We start from the raw sequence: 17,060 nt of genomic DNA, 5'->3' as shown, positions 1-17,060 counted from the left end.
CATACAATAGAATATGCTGCTGTCCTTATTCAATTAGGAATGCATCAGGAACACTACTTAACACCTTCTCTGTGCTAATACAACATTAGACACTTCAGTGCTGATAGACGAAGGCCAATTGCTACAAATTTCATACTGTTTTCTTCTTGTTGGCAACTGGGGAAAGAAACACCTCTATGAGATCAATACAAGGAGTATTGTACAGGTGAACTGAGTACTCAATATCTAAGGAGGTGTTTTATAAAAGACGGAATGTTTGGGCTGAGACAAAGTCACTGGGAAGATGAGTCAGTTAGCTACCATTTGTATTAATGAATTTGTTGAGTATTGTACTATACTTACCATGTAGAGTATAATTCACAAATGTACTTAATATGTGTACTTGTGCATCTATGTAGAGTACTCCAATGAGTTTAAGCATTTTACTTGGAAATAGCGAAAGGTGGGAATAAATTAAAGTTCTCTAAATTTAAGAAATCTTTATTCAGTCATCACTGAGTCTTCTATATGTAAGCCTCCCAAAATTGTATTAAAAGTATGTCTATAATGATACATTTATTTCTTATGTAACTTCCTCAGAATTACTAAGTAATTCAATTTCAGGTATAATTGGCCAAGCATCCAGAGTTCAAGCCAAAGTATCTGTCTATCCAGTTTGATGACTAGCTATGCATACAGTAGCATGTTCCCTCTGAAAAGGGAACTTCAGGCCCGTGTGCATGTTCCTCTCTGAAGAGGGAACTTCAGGCCCATGTGCAGTGGAAAAAACTCTGAATCACAGGCAGGCACAGTTGTGGAATGCAGCTTTGATTTGAGATGGAGCCAGATGAAGGCAAAGGCAGTTTCCATTCACTGAGTAGAGAGCAAATACCTCTGAAGACTTACATGTGAAAGTTATGCAATAGTAAGATCTAGTCATCTTTGCCAAGTAAGCCTAAGGGAAATCTCCTTGGCTGAAGGTAACGAACGTTATTGCCCCTCCCCACACGTACATTGCTACCCAGAAGCACTGGCCTCTTATCCCATGAAATCTCCACTCAGTTCTTCCTCCTGTGAATTCTTGAACCATGTCACAATCCAGCCTCTCAGGTTTCAGCACCACTGAATAGCAATTTCTAGTGTCAATTACAGAATCCCACAGAAGACTAAAAATGATAAATTAGTAATAGCAAATAAATTTTGCATTAAAGTCGTTCTCTTATAGGTATCATATTTAAAGTTTAAACTCATGGATTATTTTAATTACTTGATATTATTAACATTATTATAAAGCAGGTTAGGTTGTATAACAACTTACCCAAAGTCACACAACTGATAAAAATCAAATATATATCAATTTAACTCTAAAAATCCATTTTTTCCTCTATGTCTTGATGTGTAAATGAACATCTGAACTTGGGAAAGAACTTTTACATGAGAAATAGCAGTGTTAATATCTTTACAAAGGGCATATCCCAATATGATGTGCTAACAATCTCTTCTGAAAGAAAAAGTTATTAACTGAATGTAGTTATTAGACAGAAATAGTATTTTGGCACTGTGTTCAGTTTTATGTTCTTTTGAATTGTTTTCCTTAATCTAAAAATAAATTAAGTTTCTAAATGGAGCCATTTTACATCAAGTTTTAAGTTACAATGAAGATACAAGATATAGTAGAAACAGCATTAGTATTTCCAGTATTTTTGCCATAGTGTTCAATTCTTAAAAGAAATACTATCAACTGACAATGGGGGAAACCTTTATACTTTACTTTGATAGTATTTATAGAACATATATTATAAATGTTAACATAATATATGTTCTATATATAAACATATATATATATAAACATATATAGAACATATATTATAAATGTTACCCTTCATGTGATAATTTATAGATGAGAATACTAATAGTAAAATTTGTGGGCAAACACTGAGCCAAGGGAACTTGGAGTTTAAAAAGAAATGTAAGTATCAAGCTGAGCTGCTTGTGACTGAGTGACTTTGTTCTTGCCTTCTTATGTCTTGTTTCTTGTAATGCTTATATTAAAAAATAAACAAAAGTTTCTTTAAAAACTTTTTAAAAAAGAAATGTAAAGCCAAGGAAAATTGTGAGAAACAGATGAATGATCTACTTTCAGTAATTTCATTTTTAAAAAGAAATATGATTAAAACAGAAGGGAGACAGGGCCGTACGAAAAGGGCTAACAGCTAGTCCAGCAACCTTCTGAGTCAGTTGTGACTATGCTGAGCACACAGAGGCTGGTGTGAATACTTCATGGGAAGTGATGTTACCTAATCACAGCCGTTAACAACAAATACTCCTCTCGGTTAAACAAGAGTTGATCATAAATCCTTAGCCACACTGATTTGAGGTCAATCCATTTACAGGACCATTTTAGTGTCAAAGCAGGAATTATGTGTTTTCTATGAGTAGGAAGAGTATATGGTTTGTCTGAAAGACTGAATGATGGAGTTCTGAAATGCATGAACCAATAAAATGAACAGTATGCCCTAGTTCCATCTTTTTCCTGTCCCAACCCCTGTCTATCTTTGCCTACTTCTGTTTCGCATAGTCACTTAGAGCTAATACATATGAAGAATCCAGAGTTTCTTTGCAACTTAGTGTTCCTCTGTGCTTGGAGGGAGTGGGAAAAACTTGATTTGGTGAGTTAGATAGTCCAGCCAATGGATCAAGAATTTCAGATTCCAAGTCTGATAGTATCGAGCTAATGTATAACCTTGAATATGAAACATTCTCATTAGATTTTAGCTGCTTTATCTGTAAAAAATAAATAAATGTGATAAACTGTAACACTATACACAAATATAAAATATTTGTCATGCTTTTCTGCCCTTGAAATTGAACTTGCCAGGCCACTTACACACACACACACACACACACACACACACACACACACACACACACGTACGTCTGTGATGGTAAATGAACAATGAAGTAGCTGGGTTTCCCAAGTGTTTATTTCCTGTCTGTACTCACTTGTCTGAAGAAACCAGCCAAACTGAGACTACTCTGGAGAGTTGTTGAGTCTGCAGTGTGGATTTACAGGACAGGATTCCTACGATGCTCTTTTGAGGTCTTCCCATCATAAAATACAAAAGCTGAAAAGTATTTCTTTAACTTCTCCATTTTCCCAATGATGAATTTATGGGTGCAGAGACGTAATTTTGCTTCTACTCTGTTAAGTAATTAAGTACTTAATTTGAAAGTATTGTAGTAACACACACTCTACTAATTGATAACTATGAATATATTTAAGGTTTAATGACAATATATTTAAACATTCATTTTCCTCAAATTTTCAAGGACCAAGATGTTATTCTAAATAGTCCAGAAAATTATGGTGAAAATGTTATAAGTCTTAGGCTACACCCTCAAAAAGGTGCAAGCCATTCAGGAAAACAAAATGAATTCTCTTAATACGTAATGCTTTTCTATATATTTCAAGGTTATATAAAAGCACAGCGAATAATTGATATCATGTATAATTATATAACTTGTTTATACTCTCCATGTGCAAGACTTACTCATTTTATTTCCGCGTAATTATAATAGAACTGCGACTTAAAGTTTCAAACTCAGCAACCTATACAAAGAGACTTCCCACCAGCTGCTGCCAAAGTTTTTCTCTTCTTGATTCACCCTTACCCCACTCTATATGGGTAAGACTATAACAGTTGAAAAGTGGGCAGTCTGGATGTGACCAACTTTCTTGTTTTATCATCTTAGCCATGCCTGAGGCCACCTATTCAACAACAGCTTCAGGAAGGGCAAATAAGGTTTGAAGCAAAATGGGGAGACTGCTCAGACCCATACAGTCACTCAGTGGAGATCTAGGGTTTCTTTACACAGCCCGGTAATCAATCTCAGGTCATGTACGAAGTGGGAAAAGGCATGTATTCACTACCTATTGCTGTCATAACAAATTGCCACAAACTCAGTAGTTTCAAACAGTTTTCAACTTATACTTCTATAGGCCAGAAATCTAGTAGATTCACAAAGCCCCAGTCAACATAAGAGCCACCATGGCCACTTACCCAAGGCTGCTGGGAAGAATCGGCTTCTAGGCTCCTTCAGTTGGCAGGATTCAGTTCTCCTCTACCTTCAGGCCATCACTAGTGAGCCCTGCTCTGAATCTGACACCAGCCATACAGTGTTCTCGGCTCTTATGGGCCCTTGCAGTTCGTTGGGCCCACTAAATAATCTGTAATCATTTCTTCTTATGAGTGCATATACATATCAAATCTGTAGAATTACAGAGGTTATGGTTTTGACATCTTTGGGTGGTCCTTCTGCCTGCCACAGAACTGTTCTCTGACATCAGAGAGCCCTGGGGGAGGAATTGCTGCATTCTCTATGTGCAGTGGGCTATTTCCGGGAGTCCTCTACCATAGCTCATCTTTTGAATGTTTTGAAGATATCATTCACTGTGCCTGTTGCTCTCTATCATGTGACCTGGTCTCACACTGGTCTGTTTGTATAGAGATGGAAGGGTGGCCTGGGGCATGGAGAGGAGCCATGTCCTCATACACCAGACCAGGTAGCCCCCATTACAAGGCTTTTTTCTCAAAGCTGTTCTGATCCTTCCTCGGCCTGCCAGGGCCCTTTCTCTCTGACTCTGGCTGTTTGAAATCAATAAAGAAGAAGGGAGGTTGCTTGAAATTTGCTAGGCTGTTCTTTGTAAAACTTGGAGCCGGAAGTTTTATGTCTTACAAATTTAACTTTACAACAAGACATCCATTTGTGTATCCTTCACTGTGAGGAAATGTTTCAGGAGATGTTTGCTGGGAGATGTTTCATTGGTAATACCTATACCAGTCACCAAGTTATGAAGTATTTAAGAAGAGGACACTTTCCATACCGAAATCTATGAGCACATTTTCATATTGTTCCATACCTGTCATTTTCTCTTGCTATAGACTAGCTATCACCATGCTTTAAACAATCTACAAGTTAATAATTAATATGTATATCCTCTCTATAATAAATGCATACCACAATAGATTGTTTAGATATTTTTAAGTATTGAGGAACATAATACATTAATACACCGAGTGCCACTTCAGCTGAGGGATGTCACCTCCCACTGTGGTGCAGAGGCTCAGCGTTGCTTTCCTGCAGAAAGGGTTCGGCCACTGTATGTCACACTTGTTATTTGTGGTGAGGGATAATCTCGGGGTGTTTTTTTCTCTTTCTTCAGTAAGAGTCTCCTGCTGAGGGGAATCTTTCATTTTGAAATGGGTCATAAAAGTTCTTGCCTTGTGTCAAGAATCTGTCTCCTACAAGAGCCCTTGTCAAAGGCCAGTATTAAAGTTAAAAGGCTACCTTTCAATGTCTCTGTTTCTTAACCTTGTGCTGACCAGCTACTGCCACACTCTGAAATCCAAATCTTTCTAGAGCAACCACCCTTTGGTCTTGCCGTCTTTTAATTTCTTACATTAGATTATATTTCACAGGAAGAGAGGAGCTAACATGACACACACATGGAAGTCAGAAGACAACTTGCAGGGGTGTGTTCTCTCCTTCTACTGTGTGGGTCCAGGAGATTAAACTCAGGTATCAAGCTTGATGACAAGCAACTTTATTGGTTGGCTGAGCCATCTCACCAGTTTGATCCTGGTATCTTAACTCAGTCTATCTTCTGTGTTTTCCCAGATCCTATTACACTCATCTTGTCATAGAGGCTAGCACACCTTAGTACAATCATCTCCTCATTTTTAGTACAGTCGTCTCCTCATTTTTATTTCATCCAGAGGGAGGTATTTTTTTTGAAAGTCACTTAACACTCAAACTCAACCTAAGGCTGTCTCATAGAGAATAGTTCATAAACACTGGCTGAATGGATGGATATTTCTGTTAATACTATGTCATCATAGAGCAGCAGCCAGACCAGATTTAGTTTCCATGACTTGAGTCTATAGGTGTTAGGATGGTACCAATTCTACATACACTGGCCAACATGTCTAACCATAATGCCTCACTCTCTCCCCTGAGATTATGACTGCTGAGATGAGGTTAGGCAAGGAAGGAAGCAGTGTGTGCTCACCATGTTGCCTAAGCCTGTCACATAAGCAGCACAACTCACATTAGTCATGTCCATATAAGAAGCCCAGAAGTACCCTGCCTGTGGTTATAGTTAGCAAGAACTTACTAGATACCCTGTAGGCCTTAAGTGATGACAGTGTTTCTGTTTCCTAATGTGTATGGAGCTATGCAATAACATAAACTTTGCTATGAAACCACAGCCCTGTCAGAGAGTAAGGACAGGGAGAGAGTGCTATGATGAACTGAACAGCTGACATGCCTCCCAAGCAACTTTTGTGTTTGTCATCAACTTGTAATTGTAATGGTGCTTGTTCCTTGCTTTTGCCTGCTATGATACCCCATCCTTGTCCTTTAACAGTGGTTAAACTGAAAACCTCACGGGGACGAGGACTGTACTCCATCTCCAGCAACACTGTGGCTGCCATTATCTGCACTGACGAGGACTAAATGAGTAAGCTAAAGACTATGTTGATGGCCTTATGTTATTTTCCATTATTAGAACAGAACACCACAGACTGGGGAGTTTACAAACAACGGAAGTTTCTTTGGATTATGGTGCTAGAAGCTAGGAAGTCCAAGAGGAAAGAGTAACTTCTAGTAGGACTTTCTTTCAGCCACAAACATCATTACAAAATACTGACTCCTACTGTAATCAGATCCCAGTCTGGAAGCTCACATTCAGCTCCTGTAAGTGTCCTACACACACACACACACACACACACACACACACACACACACACACACACACACACAATTAAAAGAAAAAGTAAAGTGGAGTTGATATTTGTACCCACAAAGATAGTTTTCATTTGATTTTCATAAATACCTTGAGGGGATAAGGCTAAATCTATCCATTTTATACTTAAAGAAATTAAGGCACAAGGTGAAAATGCTTGCCAAGGTTACAGGTGCCAAGGGTCAGAGCTTAGAGCACAGGTGTGACGGTTAATGCTGGTTGTGAACCCAACAGGATCTAGAATCACCTAGGAGACAAGTTTCTGGTGCTGTATATGAGGAAGCATCTAGATTGGGTTAATTAAGGTCAGAATACTGAGCCTCATTACAGGTGGAATCATTCTATGGGCTGGAATCCCAGACCAACTGAAACACCAGCATCCATCTCTCTGCTTCATGACTATGGATACAATGTGGCTAACTGCCTCATATTCCTGCCACTGTGACTCCCCTCCATCATGGACTGTACCCTAGAAGTATGACCCAAAAGGTCCTTCCTTAAGTTGCTTTTGTCAGATATTTTGCCTCATGTCTTAATCAGGGTGCCATTGCTATAATGAAATACCATGACCAAAGTGCATGTTGGAGAGGAAATTATTTATTTGACTCATACCATTCATATCACTGTTCATCATCTAAGTAAGTCAGGACAGGAACTCAAACAGAACAGAAACCTGGAAGCAAGAACTGATGCAGAGGCCATGGAGAGATGCTGGTTATTGGCATGGTCCCCATGGCTTGCTCAGCCTGCTGTCTTATAGAACTTAAGACCAATCAGCCCATGGACAGTATTACTTACAATGAGCTGCCCCCCCCCATCAATCACATATTTTTAAAAAGTGCCTTATAGGCTTGCCTAGAACCTGAACTTATGGAAGCATTTTCTCACCTGAGGTTCCTTCCTTCTGATGACTCTGGCTTGTGTCAAGTTGACATAAAACCAACCAGAACACCTCAGTAATAAGAAAAGTAGCTACCATAACACAGTCTGACTGCCATGCTACATCTTGTATGAAAATCTCTACAATACCATCCAAGAAGTGGGCATTATCATGTACAAGACCACAGCTACAGTGCTTGTGCACTATACCTGGCTGTAACTGACAGCTGTGCAAAACAAGGATGGTGATTGTTGAAGAGTTCATTTGAATGTAGGAAAGGATATCCATTTCTGTACACAAAAAATAAAGAAGCTATAGAAATATGACCCTCTGTGGCTGGCATACAGATGACATCTGATCAGACCTTTCATTATGGTTTTTGCATCACGATTTAAAATGCTCTCCAAATGTATCAGATGACCCTGTGTTAAAGCCGATAAATAATGTCTGAAATGTCAGATTATACCATAAAGTTATTTATTTATTTATTTATTTATTTATTTTGGTTTTTTGAGACAGGGTTTCTCTGTGTAGCCCTGTCTGTCCTGGAACTCACTCTGTAGACCAGGCTGGCCTTGAACTCAGAAATCCACCTGCCTCTGCCTCCCAAATGCTGGGATTAAAGGCATGTGTCACCACTGCCCGGCCAATTTTTTGAGATTTAACATCACTGTCCAGAAATATGTTAAGACTCCCATTCTATGAGTAGCTATCTGTCTCAGATGCTCCAACGTTTTGTAGTAGAGGGAGTTTCCAGGTGTTCAGAGGTCTCTATAAATTGGCTAAGTTTTAGAAGCTATGCTTTGTGCTTCCCACAATTATAGTTAACTCAGTCATTCTGGATTTCTGACGGGGTTGAAAACTTATAGCCTCATAGCCAATCCTGGCTATTTACCTTGAGAGAAAAGATTTGAGTGGATGGTCTTCAGCTGACATTCATCCTAAAGCCAAGGAAAAAGCCAGGTTCAGAACTAAGTGTTTTAGTTAGGATAGATGACAGAGGTTCTGGTTAGTCAACAAAATGATGGACTGGGTATTAGGACTATCTTGTACCTCATTGGTACAAATTGGTATAATTATGCTCAAATTGTATTTTGAGAGAATAGTTTTATTTTAACAAGAAGGGTGATATGTAGGAGGAGCTAAGGTGGGAGGAGTACTGAGAGAAAGAGAAGGAATAAGGAGAGGAGGAGAAGAAGGAGAGGAGAAGCTAGGTGATGAGAGAGAGAAAGAGAGAGAAAGAAGGGGGAGACAGGAGGCAGATGTTCACGTATCTCCACCAGTCAAAGATAGTTGATATATCTAGGTTGGGTAGTGAGTTACACCTCTGATTGAACATTACCAAACTTATAAAGCCTTTGATTAACATTTTTTTAAAAATGTATAAGTGCAAAAGGGAAAGGGGGACATGGGATAGGGGTTTTCTAAGGGGGGTGGGAATGGGAAAAAGGGATGGCATCTGAAGTGTAAATAAAATATCCAATAAAAAAAAAGAATAAAAAAAGGATTTTCTATGTTTATTTTTTGACATGGAAAAGGCACCAATCTGTAAAAGAATATAATTGTTAATATAAGTCAGCAATGACTTCTAACTCTTTTTCCTAGGTTGTACTTTCTAAGCTTACTTTGAAAATGTGTTAGATTAAAAATCATGAGAATCCAATTGTCTGGGACGCACATCCTCTTAGGGGAAGTAAAAGCTTGGCTGCCAAAGCCACACACTGATTAAAGCAACCAAAGATGAAAGGAAGCAGAGAGAATTTCCCAAGTACTCACAAGCTTGAGGAGATTAACTTCACATCTGTCAACAGAAGTAAATGCTGTTTTATTCCTGTTTTTAACTACAAGAAATAGTTTTGCAAACATGTTCTTCCTTCCTCTGAACAGTTGATGGGCCACCAATGCTTCAGAAATATGACCATGTGACCGGCTTTGTAGAGTCAGCTCATTCTAACTGCCTCTGAATCCTAGTAGGGACTCCTCAAATAACCACAGAACCAAACATTTATGAGTTCTTAAGATCAACTCTAGCAAATTATATAACATCAGCCACTCTCTGTGGGGTCAACACCTTACCACACATGCCACAGCCTCCTTTTCTATATTTATTAACAAAATAATACCTCGAGTCTAGTTGCCACAGAGACTGATAGTTTCATTCATGAAATCTATGTAATACAGAAGACTGAGGGGGAAAGGGCTGTCCTCCAAAGCTATTTTTAATTTTTTACATGGAAAAGGCACCAATCTGTAAAAGAATATAATTGTTAATATAAGTCAGCAATGACTTCTAACTCTTTTAACGTTAATCATGTTGCAAGATGACAGTGTGCCAAGAGATTAATTGCTGTCATATTTGCCTGTGTAGACTCAGCCCCATGCTTCCTATAAAGTTTTCATCAGGAAAATAGCAGGTTTTCGTCGCAGAGGAAATTTGTGCTATTAGAAGAATCTGACCCTGGAATATTTGAGACTTCAGGGAGGACTGTGGTGTTAGCCAAGAAGCATTTAGCAAGCACGAATTTTGATCTCAACAATGGTGTGGGGAGTTTATATGGAGATTGCAGAAGCATAACTCACAGGACCACTGTCTCCGAAAAAAAGTTTCTGCTGTGGATGAGTGGTGACTCTGTCTTTAAATATTCTTGCTCTGGTGTCTCTGTCTCTTTACCTCTCTACACCATCATTTTAAGTCTTTATGGCTTCTCTTGCCCTTCCATTCGGAAAACATTGCTATTCATGGACACTAGAGTCATGACCTTTGCTCTTCCTATACAGTCACTCTAAGATCATTGTAACCTGACAGATAACAAATCTGAGCTATACCTCAAGATGAAAATTGTATAACTAAAAAAAAAAAAATGCATGTATCTAACTTCCCACTGTTCATCTCCATTTGGAAATCCCAAGACTCATTGTTTCCAAAACTGAATTCATTTAATGCCAATTAAAATAATTTGTCCTTGTATTTTTGACCCTAGAAGATCCTTTGTTCAAACCACAATCTACCCAACAGTTCATTCTTTATTCCTCCTTTTTATAGACTGCTTCTTTTCCTTCTGCATCACAGTCTTAAATAAATCTTGTTACACAGATTTCTGGTTTTAATGACCTTGCCTAAATTGCTACAATGACTTCCACTCTTGCTTTTTCCTATGCATTCTCCAGAGAATAGAGAATGTATTCCATCATGATCTATAGCCGTCATGATCTTCTGAAATGGAGATGATGACAGAGAGAAATAGAGGTGAAAAGAGGGAAAGAAGAAGGGGAGAATGAAGTTGTCATTGCAATATCACTCTGTGGCAATTGTCCTGCATTTTCACTGTCTGCAGATAAGTCTTGGTCCCTAGTTATCTGCTGCTATGATGCCGACTTTTCCTCATCTCTTACCATATGCTTGACCAGTCTCTATAATAACACAAAATTATCCTTCAGTTCTTAGTGATATTCCTTTACCCCTAGATCTGAGATTAAGCTACTTGGCTTCAAATGCTTTTACCATTGTCTCCACAGCCTTCATTTGGCTCATTGTTTCTTTTCTTCAATATTTCTGCTGTCCATCCTCTCTATAATCCTTGTGGTCTAAGTTGAATGCACTACCACTGCGCCTTATAATCACCCCCAAGACAGTGTAGCGAGAAATACCACATGTTTAACATAAGACATCACTGTAAGACCCCCGCAAGGGAACCCTCACCCAAGTCTGGACCTGCACGAACCCAAGGACACACGAGAGACCTTCTTGATGCAATTGCAGAGGAGGTTTAATGACGAGGGCCCTCGGGCCGGAACATATCTCACGCAGGAGATAGAGGTTCCGGCCCAGAACCCAGGAAATTTGGGATATTTATGGGTAGGGGCTGGGGAGAGCAGGAAAATTTGGCGCGCTTACATATGATTGGATATTTCAAACATCAGCAACTTGCAGAAGTGGCTACGTGCGAGCTGGCAGATAACTAGTTACTTTTGACCATGAAACCTTGGACTTCTCAGAAAGGGGGAGAGAAAAGTAAACACCAGATGGCCCATTACTCATTTGGGCTTGTCTGGGCACCTCTTAGCATGCCTTTTCATTTGGGTCACCCTGCCCCTGCAGGGGCTTAATATTTTTATTATGACTATATTTAACAAATTGTTGGTGGTCTTTGCTGACCATGAATTTTTGTTATTGTTACAATGCTGTTTTCAAATTTTGTTCTCACATCGCCATAGGAGCCTTCATACAAGAGCACTGTCATAAGTGAGTAATAGATAAGATGAATGTTTGCCAAAGAAAATTTTTTGAAATCTTTTGGCCATGAACAGTTTGTCTGCTCAATTGCACATTCAAATTACCAGTCGTTCACAGCAGAAACTTTTGCTGGAAACGGTGGTCCTATGAGATATGCTTTCCCAATCTCAACATAAACTTCCCACACCATTGTGGAGTTTGAAATTTGTGCTTGCTGAATACTTCTTGGCTAGCCACACAATCCTCTTGAATCTCAAATTGTGTTGCAGAGTTAACATACAGAAGGCAGGATTACTGTTGTTAGGTATGTGGCTAGCATCATAAGAAATTGCTACATGGAGCCAGGCAGTGGTGGCACACGCCTTTAATCCCAGCACTTGGGAGGCAGAGGCAGGTGGATCTCTGAGTTTGAGGCCAGCCTGGTCTGCAGAGTGAGTTCCAGGACAGCCCGGGCTATACAGAGAAACCCTGTCTTGAAAAACCAAAAAAGGAAAAAAGAAAAAAAGAAATTGCTACATGACCCAAGTGTCTCTGTAAGACCAACTTGATTTCTGCAGAAAGGTACACCACACTAGTGAGCATTGGCCAATCATATGGAGTGGCAGGCTTTGGAGAGAAGTTGACATTTTTTTAGGGAGGTGAAACTCAGGAGAAAAGAACCTTACATTCTAGAAACTAGAAACACAAAACTTATGTGGGGGGTTACTAAATGGTGCTCTCTTGAAATGGAGACATCCTTGCTCAGGTCATCAGCTAAGCTTGACAATATGATTCTCACAGTATTCAAAGAAAGCTAAAAAGTTCTCAGGATTAGAGACTTGCTACTTGATGAAAGAAATTTAGAAAGAGCATTGAGACCACAGTGTCTGGCAGCAAGATGAGGCAAAGAACTTTTGCAATGAATGTCAAATTTTCAGTTTATACAAGTCCTCAGCCTCTCTGTATACTCCTCCTTCTGTAAATGAATAGTTGTATATGCCTCTCCAATAACCATGACTTCATTAGCTCTGAGTAGTTGACTAGGTTTCCAGTACTAGGCATCATTTCTTTTTTGTTGATCAGTTCCAAAATCCAACTAGATAGCTGTTAGTAGCTGCCACTATGGAAATCAGTGTGGAGAATTCTTAAAAAGCTAAAAATGAAGCTACGTATAACCCAGCTATACCTTTGGCTGTATATGTATATATACATCTTTGGCATATGCACAAAGGACTTGACATCTTACTCCACAGATACTTGCTCAGCTATGTTCCTTGCTGCTCTGTTCACAATAACCAAGAATTGGAAATAACTAAAATGTCCTACAACTGATGAATGTATAATGAAAATGTGGCAATAAATGCTGTGAAGTACTGTTCAACTATAAAGAAAAATTAAATCATAAACTTTGCGTGTAATTGGGTGGTATTGAGTTAGGTAACCCAAACCCAGACAGACATACACAGTATCATTTTTATCATGTTTTGAGTCACAAGTTATCATTGTCTATGTTCTCTCTCTCTCTCTCTCTCTCTCTCTCTCTCTCTCTCTCATTTCCATGTTCTTTATCTCATGAGAGCTCACCATAGTAAGCCTAATATATGTCTCTGTATGTATTTAAATATTTCAAAGATATACATCTAACTTTATATATTTATACTTATTAATATAAAATATATTAGAAGTATAAATATATTTAAATGTAGTATTTCTTTAGGTATTCATGTGTTTTAAATTTACTCAGATCAATCTCTATCTGAATTAATCTCTTGTCAGTACAAAACATCAGCACAGGCTACATCTTCAGATGGGCACATTTTATAAATGTTGCTACCCACGTCCAACCAGCGGAATAAGGCAACAGCAACTGTGTTCTTCTTCAAGCGGTTTATTCAGCTATCCCTGTACAGCGCGCTTCCTTTGTCTCTCTTTTCTTGTCTTCTCTTCTCCCCAGCTCCCGCAGCCCCTTATAAGCATTGCCTTGATCCTATCAGCAGCTGCCATGAAGTCACTAATTGGCCACTCTCAATGACGCGAGGTGGGGTGATCGGGTAACCACATCTCTCAGCACATACAGCTCCATATATGGAGTTGTCTTTTCTCTCAAGCAATGACTATGCCAAGCGCCACCTTGTAATGGTGAGAGCAGAGCTGCTTCCCACAGCTCCTCCTTTTTTGTTTTATGCAAGCAGAAGGACACAGAGGTCTGACCCCCTGTATTTGAAGGGAGATTGTCAACCCCATTTTCACCACCTGCCATCTACAGTATGGTTACCATGGGCGACCCAACCCAATGCTGTTTTCCAGGGGACAGGAACTAGGGCAAAACCTGTATGCAGTCAGATATATGTCCGAGGGTATACAGCACCCTCTGCGGTGCTACGCCCTACATCCTGCTGCATGTTACAACTCAGAGCTCTTCAAATAGCTTAGCCAGATTTGCAGGGACTGGCCTCCTTCAAGAGCAGTAAATGCTTGAACAATTATGGCATTAGCGTTGCGCTATTGCATGTGCATCTTCAGAATGGACCATAGTGCTAGGCAACTGACAAGAACAAGGCAAAAAGCTAAGGGCTGCAATTCCCACCCATTCTTTTAGGTGGTTCATTGCAGATCGAATCCAGGAGGCCAGGCCCTCAGCAACAGACAGGTCAACACAGGTGGAATTCACGTGCACCACGGCTAGCCGCAGCTTCTGCATCAAGCCATCGAAATCTTCCATCCAATTTCCTGTAAAAATACTAAGACAAATTTCTAGACAAATGAACTGCTTGACTTGCATTTTCATATCTTGCAGATGTCACACAAAGACCTGTATACTTCCACTGACAGCCCAACTGAGCTAATTCCATGAGCACATCTACTTGCTCCTGGACTAGATCTACTCTTTGATTCACCAGCATAATGCCTGCTCTCAATTGAGAATTAATCTGCCTCTGTGTATCCAGGGCCATAGCTGCATTGGCCTGCTGCAATAGCAGCAGTAGCTGACACTGCAATAGGTGTCACGATGGCAGCAGTGATACCAAAATCCCTGCGTGTCCTAAACAGGGTCATAGCTGATGGTGCCTCCAAATGATTTCCCTTTTTGCACTTCGGGTATAAACCTGGAGTTCGGCTTCTTTGATCCTGATTACCCTGCAGCTGAGAGCATTGACGCTTCAGGTGTCCTGGTTGCCCGCACTTAAAGCACACATTATTATTTGCTGCACCTATACCTCGAGTCATTTGCATCACAGCAGTGGCTAGCCCTGCATTAGATAAAGGTCCTCCTATTTCCCTACAAATTTTCATATTTAGACCAAACAAAATTTTCTTGTCTTTCTAGCTGTAATTTCAAGAGAAAGGCACCTTGTCACTGAGATTTTTCTAAGAAAGACAACTCTTCTTTATCATAGAAGCCAAAAAGCTGCTGGGCCTTTTAAAAGCAGCTTATACTGACAATCAGTTCCTGGAAAAGTTTTTCCAGCTCAGCTCGACTCTTAGCTACAGGTGTAGGGTAACTTATCAACCTCTGCTGTGCATAGTAAGACTGCCTTTCAAACCAAGGTAAACTAGAACAAAGGCTGGATCAAGCTGTTTTAATGATCTTTTCTTTTGAACCTGAAACATAGAACACCATAAAACATAGACCACCAATCATTCAAACAACAATTGACACACGTGGACATTGGTGCACCAAGGACAAGACAATAAACAAAGAAAGCAGAACTAAGGTTTTCTCCTGTGGAAGAGAGAAACTCAAGATGTCTCCTGAATTTTCTCTTGTTCCTAGGAGAACTCTGAAACAGCCTTTTCATTCTTTTTTTGCTGACACAACCCAGAGAGAGAACAGCTGCTTTTCAAACCCCTTTTTCTCTCTGATATTCAAGATGGTCCATAGTATCAAAATAATTATTTTGTTTGATTCTCTGGAATCTAGTCTTCTGGAGGCCTACCTCTGTCATAACTGATCCATATAATTCTGGAAGATATAACTACTACCTTAATGACCTCATCAAAAAACTCATAGAAAAACCTTTTTTCCCAAATTAGCCTTTCCTTAAGCCAGTAACCAGAAAAACCTATACATTGACCTTTTGTCCAGAGGAAACATTGACCTTTTGTCCAGAGGAAAAATATAAATATACAACTCAAAATCACACCCATTTTAAAAGTTAAATCAATTAACATTATCATTCTTGGACCCTTCGCTCCTTGGCCATCTTAAGATCCTTCCCCAAAACCAAAACCTCATCCACGGCCTGTAAGAACTTTTCCAAAGTAGCCTTCTTAAGCTCTACTCCTTTTGATTTTTCTGCTTAACTTGTCCCAAAACCGGGAACTTTATAGTCTCTAAACCGAGAACTTATCCTTGTCCCACTTACCTGGGAACTTTATAGTCTCTTCCGAGAGACTGACTTGTCCCACTAACTGGGAACCTATTTTCACTTTCAACTGTCACTTTCAACTGTCACTTTCAACTGTCACTTTCAACTCTCGCCTTCAACTCTCGCTTTCAACTGTCACTTTCAACTGTCACTTTCAACTCTCACTTTCAACTCTCGCTTTCAACTGTCACTTTCAACTCATCCCAATACCGGGAACCTATCTTGTCTCCTACCCGAGAACCTAACTTGTCCCACTTACCTGGGAACTTACCCAGTCGACTGTCCTAAAGCTGCAAGAAGTTCTGAACACATCCCGAGAGGTTTCGGTGGTTCCCGGGTTTCGGCACCACTTATCGATACCCATGTCCGACCAGCGGAATAAGGCAACAGCAACCGTGTTCTTCTTCAAGTGGTTTATTCAGCTATCCCTGTACAGTGCGCTTCCTTTGTCTCTCTTTTCTTGTCTTCTCTTCTCCCCAGCTCCCGCAGCCCCTTATAAGCATTGCCTTGATCCTATCAGCAGCTGCCATGAAGTCACTAATTGGCCACTCTCAATGACTCGAGGTGGAGTGATCGGGTAACCACACCTCTCAGCGCATAGAGCTCCATATATGGAGTTGTCTTTTCTCTCAAGCAATGCCTATGCCAAGCGCCACCTTGTAATGGTGAGAGCGGAGCCGCTTCCCACATATAAAGCTATGACAAAAGTCAGATTGCTTATTAGGAAAGCAAAGGCAGTATGTGTTCTACAGATCCATCCAGAGGATAGAATGATATGGTCATCTAGCCTAAGAGAAAGAGTCTAATAAAGTA

The 17,060-nt window shown here is 39.8% G+C and overlaps 1 long non-coding RNA gene across 1 annotated transcript in view; it reads left to right on the top strand.

Annotated features, from left to right (window-relative positions):
- LOC143443708 (uncharacterized) overlaps window positions 1-17,060 on the top strand; it is a 151,316-nt gene that overhangs the window by 57,402 nt on the left and 76,854 nt on the right. The window contains exon 3 of the long non-coding RNA XR_013112909.1: window positions 6,407-6,499. This is a non-coding gene — a long non-coding RNA (uncharacterized LOC143443708). The remainder of the gene's footprint in view (window positions 1-6,406; window positions 6,500-17,060) is intronic.

This window comes from Arvicanthis niloticus, chromosome 10, assembly GCF_011762505.2.
Source record: "Arvicanthis niloticus isolate mArvNil1 chromosome 10, mArvNil1.pat.X, whole genome shotgun sequence".
NCBI classification, from domain to species: Eukaryota; Metazoa; Chordata; class Mammalia; order Rodentia; family Muridae; genus Arvicanthis; species Arvicanthis niloticus.
The sequence above is the reverse complement of the archived record's forward strand: the minus strand, read 5'-3'. Positions and strand labels throughout refer to the sequence as shown.